This window comes from Hemitrygon akajei, unplaced genomic scaffold, assembly GCF_048418815.1.
Source record: "Hemitrygon akajei unplaced genomic scaffold, sHemAka1.3 Scf000044, whole genome shotgun sequence".
Lineage (NCBI taxonomy): Eukaryota > Metazoa > Chordata > Chondrichthyes > Myliobatiformes > Dasyatidae > Hemitrygon > Hemitrygon akajei.
In genome coordinates, this window is record NW_027331930.1 from 1,420,768 (window position 1) to 1,434,770 (window position 14,003).

At 47.2% G+C, this 14,003-nt stretch overlaps 1 protein-coding gene across 1 annotated transcript in view; it reads right to left on the bottom strand.

Moving 5' to 3' along the window:
• Positions 1–14,003, bottom strand: part of LOC140720516 (uncharacterized) — a 113,121-nt gene that overhangs the window by 1,025 nt on the left and 98,093 nt on the right. The gene's annotated exons all lie outside the window — the stretch shown is intronic.

Consider the following 14,003-nt stretch of genomic DNA (forward strand, 5'->3'; position numbering starts at 1 on the left):
CCGAGTGCTCCCGAACCCCAATCCTCCCAGTACTCAGATACGGTGACCACTCGGGTAAAGCAGCGGCAGCGGGAAAGGGATGGCTCTCTATACCCTCAGATCCAGAAAGGGAATACCGAGGATTATTCCGAGACAGGGAGGGGAGAATCCACTGAAACCCCAGAGTTAATGGCTCCAAAGAGACAATTGCCCACCCGAATGCAGCCTAATCCATGAGCAGCGGAGGAGGGATAGCTCTCAGTGATTCCTGTGTACGCACCCTGGAAGCCTCAAGAAATGATAGTGATCATGAATTCCGCCCCAGATAGAAAAGAAAACCCAGCACAGATTGCTCGGTATGTCCGCAGTACTATACAAATGTATAATGTGACCCCGCAAGATTCATTCGGTCTCTGCTGCATGATTCTCTCAGCTGATGAGGGGCGGAAATGGAAGGCAGAATTAAGATACCAAACCTATCAGGAGTTAGAGGTGGGAATCCATGATGAGAATGAACAGACAGACCAGATTATTCAAGCCTTGGAGAGGGCTCTCCAACAACCTGTAAACATCACTAAAGTACTTGAATCCAAACGTAACCCTGGGGAATTGGGACCGGACTTTCGGAGAGATTTGTGGCCCGCTACGCACTCTCGCAGGAGACCAAACCTCTAATAATGGCACGGAACGCACATGGAACTCCAGGGGGACCCAGTGTGCGGTTTCATTTACAGCCACCACCAGTCTGGGGTGTAATCTAGCAGAGTGAGACTCGCTCTGTCCATTGCAAGTGGAGATTCTATACACGGACTAGAGAACAACCGACAGCTTCCCCAGTTACCGAATCCCCCTCCAGTGGTGGGCACTGAATCTGGACTCCACTGCGTTCGGATCCTCTCTGCCGGAGGCAGACCCTCATTTGACCCCTACGTGGTGCTCAACTGAGGAAAGCCGATATTATGCACCCCTCGAGGGACAGAAGTTCAAAGTCACCGTGACTGGAGAGGCTAAAGGAAAAGAGAGCAGTGCATTACTGGCCGAAGTTCCAGGTTTCCTTTGGTGACAGACAGGATTGGTGATTCCCCATACCACCATTAGGGTTTGCCCTGGGTTCAAGCTAAAGAGCGTGGGTTTCTTGCCTATGCCCTGATGAAACAAGCCTTTAGCACCAAGGGAGACTGGCCGGACTTGGCTGCGGGCCAACTCCGATACTGAAAGGAGTTGAAGGTGAAGACCGGAGACACTCTTTTAATATTGACCAAACCCAAGATGTTGTACCACATCTCCGGACAATTTCAGGCCATGAAGTCGGCCGCACCAAGTTCACCCCCCCCCCACCCCCTGTTTGGATCACCGTGAAAGAAGGACAGACTCTCCCACCCCTTCCACATTACCCCCTCAAGCCCGAGGCAACGTTTTATGAGGATAGAAGGTCTCTGGTAATCCAGTGAGGAAACGATGTCCTGGCTATGTGATAATGACAGACAGTGACGTAAGCCTCTTTCCCAGAAGGCTGAGCTGCTCACTCTGACTCGTGCCTGTATCCTAGCAACAGATTTAAATGAGAACTTTTACACAGACTCCCGTTATGCACAGACTACAGAGCTTTGAGGGTTTCCTGACTTGTTTCCTGACAATTACTCAGCACTCTACAGCCTCCTCGAGTTTTGGCTATTACGGAATGTGCAGCCCATACTGGGGAATCTGATGAGATATCTATTGGTAATGCCAGGGCTGATGCAGCAGCTAGACAGACAGCCTCGAATCCCACACGTTTAGACACCTCGGGAACCCAGCAAGCTCCTATTAGACACAATCTAAGGACGGGCATGCCAGACATGGGGGAGATACGTACGTTTCAGGAGGACGCCCCTGAAGGAGAGCGTGAACTATGGTCCCACATGGTTTGCCACCTTGAACCTCAGAACAATTTATGGATGACCTCTGCAGGTCAGGTCTGTGTTCCCTCTGTGTTCTTACCTATTTTGATAGATTATGTATATAATTGTACACGCCTGGGCAAGGAGGGAATGGTTGAATGGTTAATAGATTATTACAATCTTGCTGGCACCCAGATTTCCAGAAAGCAGCTGCAAAGCGTGCACACGCCCAGCTAATCCACAGCCACTTCCAGGACAGCGGCGACACGAGGCGCATGTGGAAGGGCATCCAGGACATCACCAATTACAGGACAACATCACCTGCAGACCAGCTAGCAGATGTTCTCACTGACATCTTCAACATCTCCCTGAGCAGCGCCACCGTTCCAACGTGCTTCAAGGCCGCCACCATCGTCCCCGTGCCGAAGAAGCCGTTGCACTCACATCCATCATCATGAAGTGTTTCGAGAGGCTCGTCATGAGGCATATCAAGACCCTGCTGCCCCCCTCAATGGACCCCCTGCAGTTTGCGTGCCGTCCCAACCGCTCAACAGATGCTGCCATTGCTACCTCCCTCCACCTGGCCCTAACCCACCTGGACAAAAAAGACACATGCGTTCGGATGCTGTTCATAGACATCAGTTCAGCATTCAACACAATCATCCCTCAGAAACTGATTGGAAAGCTGAGCCTACTGGGCCTGAACACCTCCCTCTGCAACTGGATCCTAGACTTCCTGACTGGGAGACCTCTGTCAGTCCGGATCGGGAACAGCATCTTCAACATCATCACACTGAGCACGGGGGCTCCCCAGGGTTGCGTGCTCAGTCCACTGCTGTTCACTCTGCTGACCCACGACTGTGCTGCAACACACAGCTCGAACCATATCGTCAAGTTCGCCGATGACACGACCGTGGTGGGTCTCATCAGCAAGAACAATGAGTCAGCTCACAGAGAGGAGGTGCAGCGGCTAATGGACTGGTGCAGAGCCAACAACCTGTCCCTTAATGTGAACAAAAACAAAAGAGATGGTTATTGACTTCAGGAGGGCACAGAGCGACCACTCCCCACTGAACATCGACGGCTCCTCGGTAGAGATCGTAAAGAGCACCAAATTTCTTGGTGTTCACCTGACGGAGAATCTCACCGGGTCCCTCAACACCGGCTCCATAGCAAAGAAGCCTGGCAACGTCTCTACTTTCTGCGAAGGCTGAGTAAAGTCCGTCTCCCACCCCCATCCTCATCACATTCTACAGGGGTTGTATTGAGAGCATCCTGAGCAGCTGCATCACTGCCTGGTTCGGAAATTGCACCATCTCGGATCGCAAGACCCTGCAGCGGATAGTGAGGTCAGCTGAGAGGATCATCGGGGTGTCTCTTCCCGCCATCATGGATATTCACACTACACGCTGCATCCGCAAAGGAAACAACATTATGAAGGACCCCTCATACAATCTATTCTCCCTCCTGCCGTCTGGGAAAAGGCTCCGAAGCATTCGGGCTCTCACGACCAGACGATGTAGCAGTTTCTTCCTCCAAGCCATCAGTCTCCTCAATACCTGAAGCCTGGACTGACACCTTACTGCCCTATTGTCCTGTTTATTATTTATTGTAATGCCTGCACTGTTTTTGTGCACTTTATGCAGTCCTGTGTAGGTCTGTAGTCTAGTGTAGCTTTCCCTGTGTTGTTTTTTACATAGTTCAGTCTAGTTTTTGTACTGTGTGATGTAACACCATGGTCCTGAAAAACGTTGCTCATTTGAACTATGCACTGTACTAGCAGTTATGGTCGAAATGACAATAAAAGTGACTTGACTTGACTTGAAAAGCGAGCCAAAACATGTTTAATTTCTAAAAGAATGAATGCTGGAAAGAAAGTGCCTTTTGTTTCCGGAACTACCCCCTTGTCTGGCGGGCCTTTTTTCTTGTTTACAGCTTGGTTTTATAGAATTTCCTAGAGTATATTGTTATCAGTATTGCTTAGTGACAGTAGATGCATTTAGTAGATGACTGTTGTGAAAATATTTCTAAAATAAATAATTCCTCACTATGGACTTCCAGAAATGATAAACTCGGTCAATGCGCCACATTTTGTAGCCAAAATAAATGAGGAAGTCTGTAAAGAACTTGCTATAAAACAGCAGTTCCACTGCACCTGCCTTCCAAAAGCAGCCGGCATAGTGGAACCAGCCAATAGTGCCGTGAATGATCAGCTGGCCAAACTTACACCAGAAACTGGACTGACCTGGTTGAAGGTTTTACCCTTAGCCCTAGGTTGCCGATATCATGCCCCACGATGTGACGTCACTGATCTATGTTCCCACCTTGGTCTATCGAAGTTTTGCTGATAAATCAAGAATTTGTCTGTAAGTAAAACCCGTGATTTAATGTACATTCTTATCTAATTAATTAAGTTTTGCTGTAACTAATTTGGTGGGAATGTCCATGGAACCGACTGTTCTTTGTTCCACCAGTTCTATAAATTGTCATGTTTCTGAGTGTTAGACAGAAAGCTCGTTGCGAGCTGCCGGGGAGAGAGAGAGAGAGAGATACTCAGTCTTCCTGATGATCGGCTCCGAGTCCTTTCTCGCCGGCTGAATTCGAGCAAATAAACGGGTGAAAGATTAAATAAAGACTTGTTTGTGGTGTAGTTATTTGGTCTGGTAAATTTCAGTTTACACTCACATCCAAGACTTCCATCCGGACCATCGGGACAAGCCTGGAGGATCGCCTGGAGGCTCCCGCTGAAGGGGCGGGGGGGGGGGGGGGTTCGGTACTATCATGGACCCGTCTGGCAATTCCCCATCTTGCTATTACCTCCTTAATTGGGCATTAATCCCCTCGTCTGATTTCCGATCATTCTCAGTTCTACTAATTACAGAACACATGGTTCTCATTAGCGAAAATAGGGTAAAACTCGGGCGTCACGGCCATGCTTTGCCAGTTCGTTGGTCGACTCTAGTGTGAGTAAACCTCGTTTCCTGATTCCTTAGGACTGCCAGTTCTAAGCTCCGCATCATTTCCTGGATACTCTACGTAAACACTGTCTCCGTGTAAAGACTCTGCTGGATACCGGTTTCCCTCTCGTCACGGTGCTAACGCCCCTCACAACTCTGCCTCCGTGCCTCTGTCCTGCACATGGGTTCATCCTCAGCCTCGTCCTTGCAACCATAGCAGGGAGATGAAATAAACAACAACACTGGAAGCGTGGTTCCACAACAACAACCTGTTACCCAAGGAGCTGATTATTGGTTTCAGGAGGAAGAAACCAGAGGTTCAGACACCAGACTACATCGGAGGTGAAGAAAGTCAGGAACTTTCTGTGCATCTGGTTTTCGGTGCGGTGTATTTGGTAGAATCAAGAGCTTCGATGCGATCAGTCACTTCTCCTACCCCCGAGAGTACAATGTTATTTAGCGATGCTTGATTGTACAGAGAAGCTTCACTCACCAACTTAATTTCTGATAAGAACTCCACGGAGTCAGACTGCTAAACATGTCCATTTACAGGTCAAACGAGAGTTTCGTTTGCCAGACATTTTAAACCAGTTTTCGTAAAGAGCCGCGCGCTTCCTAAGCGAAACAACATTACAAATATTATTCACATCAATAGAATCAAACCGATCGGGAATAAAGCTGTAGTGATAACCATTAAATGTTCTTGATTTGATAAGTCATTCAATCCTGGAACCATTTTAGTAACCGCCTTTGAACCCTCTCCAGTTTCAGCACATCCTTCCAAAGAGAAGCGGCTCTTATCTTAGAATTACCATGGTTCTAGATTGGGTATAACCACCAAACCTCAGTGGAAGACAAGCTTGCTTGCATTCATAACATCCCATCGAAGTCAGCTGCTAAGCATGTCCATTTATGGGTCAGACGATAGTATCGTTATTAAACTTCCGTTTATGTAAGGGACCACGCGTTTCCAGAACGGAAAGGCATTCGAAAAGCGCCAATGCAATGGATGTTACGATCATTCTAGCTCACTTTACCCGTCACGGGCTTTCCATGTTCTCGACATATTGCTCAGGTTCTCAACGAGAAAGTTCACTCGTGTGCTAGAAATGGATGTTACGATCATTCTAGCTCACTTTACCCGTCACGGGCTTTCCATGTTCTCGACATATTGCTCAGGTTCTCAACGAGAAAGTTCACTTGTGTGCTAGAAACCGCTAATCTGTGAATTGTAATGGACCTGTAGCAATGGAAGAAAAATCACACCAGCATCACGTGGGTGGTTGGCATTTTTCAATGTAGTCTCTGCTCACGTGAAGATCTCATTAGCGAGCCTTCATTCGTTGGCACATCTGCCCAAGTTAATGACAAGTTATTAACGTTCTCCCACCAGGTTGCATGAAAGTATGGTTAACTTCCTGGAAATCTGAATGATATCACCATTTATTTGAACTCACAACAAACTTTACAATCGGACATGCCTTTTACCTACAGAGCCGACCACTTAATATGAGCAGATGTTTGAGTCCATACGTCAATTCCTCCCTGAATTTCCTTTGTGTCAGAGTGTAGATACACGTGTTGGTGCAGGTGGAGAGAAACTGCAACATCAACCCAAACGGTTGCAGGATATACGTCGGGGTGTTCAAATATCTGTCTGTGTAAGAGTAATTCTGGACTTGCCAGTTCATAGTATATACAATATAGGGGATCCACAACAATATGAAATTGGCAGAAAGAGCGAACAACAAAATTATTGACCTTCTCCGGTTCTCCACCTCTGGATCATTCTTTTTCTCTCTGCTGTTCCTGAGCCCCCGGCGAACTCTGTTTGCCGCGATAATATGACTGACCGTTAAAGCGTTAAAAAGTAGAATCAATCCGATCGGCAATAAAGGTGTAGTTATAGTGTTAAACAACTGGAATGCTTTCCACGCTGGTAATGTTAGATAATCCATTGTCAAAATGCATCGCCAGGGAGAACGGAAAATCGGAAGGGTCAGTATTACAGTTGAACATAGGGGACTATGGAGCCTTGAGGGAGGAGCTGGCCAAAGTTGACTGGAAGGATACCCTAGCAGGGATGACAATAAAACAACAATGGCAGCTATTTCTGGGAATAATACAGAAGCTGCAGGATCAGTTCATTCCAAAGAGGAAGAAAGATTCTAAGGGGAGTAAGGGGCGAACGTGGCTGACAAGGGAAGTCAAGTACAGTATAAAATTAAAAGAGAAGAAGTATAACATAGCAAAGATGAGTGGGAAGCCAGAAAATTGGGAAACTTTTAAAGAGCAACAGAGGATAACCAAAAAGGCAATGCAGGTAGCAAACACGAGGTACGAAGGTAAGCTGGCCAAGAATATAAAGGAGGATAGAAAAAGCTTCTTTAGTTATATGAAGAGGAAAAACAATAGTTAAGACCAAAGTTGGGCCGTTGAAGACAGAAATGGGTGAATATATGCTGGGGAACAAGGAAATGGCAGACGAGTTGAACAGGTACTTTGGATCTGTCTTCACTAGGGAAGACACAGACAGTTCTAACAGCGTCAAAGGACCTAGGGTACCGGAGGTACTGAAGGAAATACAGATTGGGCAGAAAATGGTGTTGGGTACATTGATGGGACTGAAGGCTGATAAATTCCCAGGGCCTGGTGGTACTTCAGTTCCCAGGGTACTTAAAGAGATGGCTCTGGAAATCGTGGTCGCATGGGTAATCATTTCCCAATGTTCTATAGATTTAGGATCGGTTCCTGAGGATTGGAGGGTAGCTAATTTTATCCCAGTTTTTAAGAAAGGATAGAGAGGGAAAACAAGGAATTATAGACCAGTTAGCCTGACATCTGTGGTGGGGAAGATACGGGAGTCAATTATAAAAGATGAAATAGCGGTACATTTGGATAGCAGTAACAGGATCGGTCCGAGTTAGCATGGATTCACATTGGGTTAGTAAATGAGCATCTGACTCGACCCGCGCCGTCTTGTGGGAATGTCTGACAGTGAAGTTGGTGAGCGGAATGGGAATAGATGGACATATCCGCAGACGAATGTGCGGGCGGCATTCCGGATGTGTCCTTTGGCATCTGGCGGGAAGAATGAGGTTCTGACTCTCTTGGACGGTGCTTTGCCCCTCCCGACACACACACTATCTTAACGTCCCGGACTGCCGGTCGATGGGACAATCCGCCCGGGAATAACACCTGGGAGATCAGGCGGTGAATCTGAGGAGCTGGAACCCGGACTGGAGACTCTGCCGCCGCCTCTGGCGACTACTCAGGATGCGGCGCCGTTAATCAACTGAAGCATCGAAGTGACGAGATATTTCACCGCGCTGATCGCCTGCTCCCTGAATTTCGACTGAGTCACCGCGTAAATAAATGTGTTCGTGCAGCAGCTGAAATCCATCAGGAAAAAAACCCGACGAAGTGAAAGATCCATTCAGAATCATTGAAATCGATTCCTGTTTCTGATATCTGGTAATGTATGAAATTTACAACCGTTTTCATCCACAGGAGGATGAAGCTGCCGGAGAGAGTGAAGAGTAAAACCATAGACCTCCTCCTGCTCTCCATCTCCAGGTCACTGCGGTTCTCTCCCTTGCTCTGACCCTTCAGCCCCTTACGGACCCGACTGGCCACTAAAATGTGCCGGACTGTCAGAGCGTTGAACAGCAGGATCACAGCGAAAGGGAGGAACGGAGTTAAAACCGTATCAAGCCAGTCATATCCAACACACCAGGAGTCAGTGTATGGGGAAAAAGGGGTAAAATAAGAACGGACGGAATTATATCGACATGAATTAGAATGGAAACATAAAAGTGCTGGGTTTATGGGAGAAACAAGAAGGGAAGGAATTATATCACCATGACTTACTATACTTAATTATTCCTTTTGTCCTGTTGCAAATCATGCTTCCGGATCGTGTAGGTTTTTTTCATTATGAAACGATTAAACACAGGTGAAGCATATCAGGAAAGAAATCATGCAGGCTTCATTGCAATTGTTGGGGGCTTGACAGATTTCATTGATCCGCTTTCTTAATCAGGGGTGTAACCTTAATTGAATTCGCAGTATTGTGTTTCATTACGTATAATCGATAGGATTTTTGGGGGGTAATTTAACTTTCATTAGAAGACAGAAGCAGTGAGGATTTTATTTCCCAAATTCTCTACACCACAGTCCAGTCCAGTCGATAACAGGAATCGCCTTTAAGTTGGAGTGTCCACCGCCGTTAATCGAAAGCCTTTTTTTAAATGTAGCCAATCATTCAAGGAGAAGGTGGGGATTGATGTGATTCACTTTGGGTTAGTAAATGAGCATCTGACTCGACACGCGCCGTCTTGAGGGAATGTCTGACAGTGAAGTTGGTGAGCGGAATGGGAATAGATGGACATATCCGCCGACGAATGTGCGGGCGGCATTCCGGAGTAGTTCTTTGTCTGGCATCTGGCGAGAAGAATGAGGTTCTGACTCTCTTGGACAGTGCTTTGCCCCTCCCCACACACACACTATCTTAACGTCCCGGACTGCCGGTCGATGGGAGAATCCGCCCGGGAATAACACTTGGGAGATCAGGCGGTGAATCTGCAGAGCTGGAGCCCGGTCTGGAAACTCTGCCGCCGCCTCTGGCGACAGCTCAGGATGCGGCGCCATTAATCAACTGAACCATCGAAGTGACCGGATATTTCACCGCGCTGATCGCCAGCTCCCTGAATTTCGACTGAGTCACCGCGTAAATAAATGTGTTCGTGCAGCAGCTGAAATCCATCAGGAAAAAAACCCGACGAAGTGAAAGATCCATTCAGAATCATTGAAATTGAGTCTTTTTCCTGAGACCTGATAATATATGAAATTTACAACCATTGTCATCCACAGGAGGATGAAGTTGCCGGAGAGGGCGAAGAGTAAAACCACAGACATCCTCCTGCTCTCCATCTCCGGGTCACTGCGGTTCTCCCCCTTGCTCTGACCCTTCAGCCCCTTACGGATCCGACTGGCCACTGCAATGTGCCTGACTGTCAGAGCGTTGAGCAGCAGGATCCCAGCGAAAGGGAGGAACGGAGTTAAAACCGTATCGAGCCAGTCATATCCTACCCACCAGGGGTCAATGAAATAATTGTTCTTGGCAATACAGAGCCACGGTACATTGTCGATGATCACCGCCGGTTCCCATGTGAAGTATCGGGGAACGTTTCTCAGACAGGACAGTACGCCGGTTGTTGTCAGAACCACAGCCGCAGTTTTCCCGGTGCAATATTTTGTTTTCAGTTTCTGGCAGCAAATGGCGACAAACCGGTCAAAGGTGAAAGTGACGGTGAACCTGACAGAACAGTGTGTGTCTGTGTAGCCCAGTACATCAATAAATCTGCACACAGGGGTGATGCCCAGAAAACTCCACGGGAAGTAATACTTTCTGATTCGAAACAAAATGACCACGGTGACAATCGTCAGCAGATCCGCCGCTGCCATGGCCACCAGGTAGCGAGTGGTGCAGGTAGAGAGGCTGCACTTTCCCCGGGACAGGATCACAATCGCCACTACATTCACCGGAGAAAGGAAACAGACACTGGGCATTACTGAAAACATTCTCTGTAAATTAACATGGGATCGGGCTTTTGCTAAAACTCGGGAGTGCTGGAGATTGTAAACGGCTGCTAATCTAACACCAGAAACGAGTCGCACTGTCTCTGACCTGTCTTCTTCAGTGTGGAGATAAGACGATGTGTGGGGAATCGTTGGCGATAAAAACGATCTGCATGAACAACAACGATCGGTGCTGATCCCCATTCCAGTCGCTGATGGGGCTGGTTTCACTGAATTAACTGTGACTGACCAGGACTCTGGAAAATCAGCATCTGATGAGGCCGAGAATGGGGGAAAACAAAACTGGAGGAACTCAGCAGGCCAGGCAGCATCCATGGAATTGAATCATCTTTCCTTTCGTGTCGAGCCCTCCTTCAGGACGAAGCGCTGCCCCGATTTATGACGGGTTTCAGAGGGAAAGAAGGAACAACTTAGTGACCTGTGACTGAGTTGCTCCGTTAATGGATTATATCTGCAGCGCAGTTTAATTCGATAACACACGTCAGCAGATCCGTAAACACTGGTTCAGGTGATCAGCCCCAATAATTGACCAACAGACAGTGGGATCGGACCGTGACAGACTCCACAGGGAGACGTGAAGCACAGGACTAGGGTTTCCCTTTGATCAATAACTTAGGAAAAGTGTACTTCAGAATGCAAACATCTCCCAGTCACAACTTCCCGGAGAGATCCCTGGCCCCAGGATTGGGACATCTCTGGACAAGGAGTCATTCAAGGCAAGAACAGCGTTCAATTCGATCCCGTGAGTGAGAGGAGAAACATAGAATTAGTTCCACTTGTTATTAAATATGAAAATTCAGAATGTGACATTGACAAGATCGATATCTCTGATGGATATTTGCGCAGTGATGATCAGGTTGCAAGCTTGTAACATTATCTTAAACAGGTTCGCACCGGTTAACACATAGAAATACCGAACATGAAATGCTCTGCTCACTCACCAGGAACTCCAATGACGGCAATGAACACGTACAATATTTTCACCACATTGATATAACTATCGAACATTGCAGACATTTTCTCTGGCCAGTGATTTGTCTCTTTGTGCGACAGGCGATCTCTCGGAATGAAATGTTAAGGCAGCACATGCCTGGGGTTTTTAAAGTCATTTAACAATTCCACAGGGGCAGATTTCAACAGATTGAAGAATAAAGGTTTTTATATTATTTACAAACCAATTACGTCAGACAGGTGCAATCCCTGCGAAGACAGATTGTGAATAAATTAATGAATAATATTTAGATCATTTGTGGGAGTTAGTGTGTTACAACAAAGGTGACTGAACCGTCCGAGGTGTTTTATCAATTAAATATGCTTCCACTGTAAATATGTACTTCAAAAGAACCAGTTGTCTGACAGAGAATATTGAAGTAAATTATGTCACTGTGCCTGTGAAATTGTACTGAATCACTGTGACATTGCTTCAATGTCTTGGTCACGCACAGATCATTTGGGGGCTCATCCAGGACCCATCCCTAACCCGAACACATGCCATAAAATTGAGCAGTCTTGTGGCGGGGGGGGGGGGGTTGTATGTTTTATTCATGTCACTCCGTAGGTGTCACAGAACACGGTACGAAAGTAAGTGTGTGTGTGTGTGTGTGTGTGTGTGTGTGTGTGTGTGTGTGTGTGTGTGTGTGTGTGTGTGTGTGTGTGTGTTTCTGTGTCTGTGTCTCTGCTTGTCCCTGCCTGACTATACACGTGCCCGTGCACCTCCAATTCAGTTTATCCCCCTTGGTTCAGCCTCTTCCCATCTGTCTCCGCAATGCATATGTTCTCGAACTCTCAGCTCAAACACTTCACAAATGGCTGCTAAATCTTAACAAAGTAAAAACAGAGGCCAAATTTCAAATTGCATTTATTATTAATGTATGTGGAAATAAAACAAACTTGAGACTCGTCACAGCTCAATTTCAGCAGTCACCCACACATGCACATTATATTTTCACCGAGCAAAAATCATGTCACAAATACTTATCTCCATTTAAAATAAAACAAGAACGGAGGACAAAATTCACATTGAATTTATTAATATTTTATTAAAAACGGAACAACCTTGAGATCTGACACACCTCCAAATCCACCGGCTCCCCCAAGCCAGTGCTCACCCCCAAATCCGCCAACACCCCCAACTCTGTGCAAATCAGTGTGCACCCACAATTCTGTGCTCACTGGCAAAACTTCATTGAACCATCCCAAAATCAACCGACACCCGAAAATTCCAGTGCACTCGCACATTCACTGACTTACCCCTAAAACTGTGCATATCCTCAAAGCAACATTTACCACCAAATCTGTGTGTAACCCGAGATTCACCGATGAGTCCCGAAATATGCGCACATCCGCAAATACATGCGCACCCCAAATCCGTGCGCACACTATCACAGACCAGGATTCACTTCAACTACTGTACAAAATAGCTGCGTCCACCTTAAAAGTAGCAAGAACAAAGTTTAAATTGCAAACACACGCCCACATGCATATGCTTCGTATAATCATTGACATCCCCTTAAATCCTCGCACCTCATTTGGTTTTCCCAAATCCACCGAGCCCCATATTCGCTGACAAACCCCTCTGACTGCTCACATCCACAAATCCCTGGTGAAATCCACATATTCACCAAAGCATCCCTAAGTCAGAGTAATCCTCAAATCTGTGTGCACCCCCAAATCCGAGCCCACTCCGAATCCACAGACACCCCCAAATCCACTGACAATTCCAGATCTGTGCGCACTCCAAACCTGCCGACGCTCGCAAATCCACCTACATACCCAGATCTGTGCGCACTCCAAACCTGCCGACGCTCCCAAATCCACCTACATACCCAGATCCGTGCACACCTCAAACCTGCCGACGCTCCCAAATCCACCTACATACCCAGATCCGTGCGCACCCCAAACCTGCCGACACTCCCAAATCCACCCACATACCCAGATCTGTGCGCACTCCAAACCTGCCGACGCTCCCAAATCCACCTAGATACCCAGATCCGTGCGCACCCCAAACCTGCCGACACTCCCAAATCCACCCACATACCCAGACCCGTGCACACCCCAAACCTGCCGACACTCCCAAATCCACCCACATACCCAGACCCGTGCGGACCCCAAACCTACCGACACTCCCAAATCCACCCACACCTGAAACCTGCTGACAACTCCCAGAGCAAGAATCATTTCAAACAAATCACAAAATAGCTGTCTCCACCTTAAATCAAATCGCAAGAACACGGTTCAAAGTTCAAAGTTTATTTGTTATTAAATGAAACATTATTGAGAATGATCACATCCCGAAATCCAAGGTCATCCCAATCTGTGTGCATCCTCAAATCCGCCGACACACCCAATTCTGTGCGGTGCCTCAGATAGATTTGCACTCCCAAATCCCTTTGCACCCTCACACGCCCAAAGCTGTGTGCACCCCGAAATTCACTGAAACTCCGAAATCAGTATTCGCCAACATGCCCTGAAATCAGCAAATCAATGTGCAGCCCCATTTCCATGTGCACCCCGAAACCCGCTGAAATCGTCACAGACACATCAGAGCTTCCGAGAGCAAAACTCATTTCAAACAGTTCTCGAAATA